Source organism: Trachymyrmex cornetzi, unplaced genomic scaffold (genome assembly GCF_001594075.2).
Source record: "Trachymyrmex cornetzi isolate Tcor2-1 unplaced genomic scaffold, Tcor1.1 scaffold1540, whole genome shotgun sequence".
NCBI lineage: Eukaryota > Metazoa > Arthropoda > Insecta > Hymenoptera > Formicidae > Trachymyrmex > Trachymyrmex cornetzi.
In genome coordinates, this window is record NW_017296136.1 from 76,849 (window position 1) to 77,170 (window position 322).

General features: G+C 34.8%; 1 protein-coding gene across 1 annotated transcript in view; it reads right to left on the reverse strand.

The window, feature by feature from the left end:
• Positions 1 to 100, reverse strand: part of Rpe (ribulose-phosphate 3-epimerase) — a 2,337-nt gene extending 2,237 nt beyond the window's left edge. Inside the window, exon 1 of the mRNA XM_018503023.1 lies at positions 76 to 100. The gene's annotated coding sequence lies outside the window, so the exon portion shown is untranslated. The remainder of the gene's footprint in view (positions 1 to 75) is intronic.
• Positions 101 to 322: the final 222 nt, after the last annotated feature.

Below are 322 nucleotides of genomic sequence, written 5' to 3' on the forward strand. Positions count from 1 at the left end.
TTTCTTACTCTTACTTCTTACTCACTGTATTGTAGACAGGCCTTAAAGTATTCAGCGTGATGTACGTACTACGTATTACGTAAACGAGCAGTAAAGGTGAAATCACACGGTGCGTCATAGGGCTGCGGAATACGGAATGCGTCATTGAAGCAACCAATCAGCGCTATTCCGCACTTTTCTAACACGCAAGTTTTGTGTGCTATGTTCACATGATGCGTCAAAGATGCATCCAGGATGAATAAATTTAGAAATTTTTAACTTTATGTTAATAATTTGCTTATTAAAATAAAATATAATTTCTCAAATTGTAAAAACAATTATT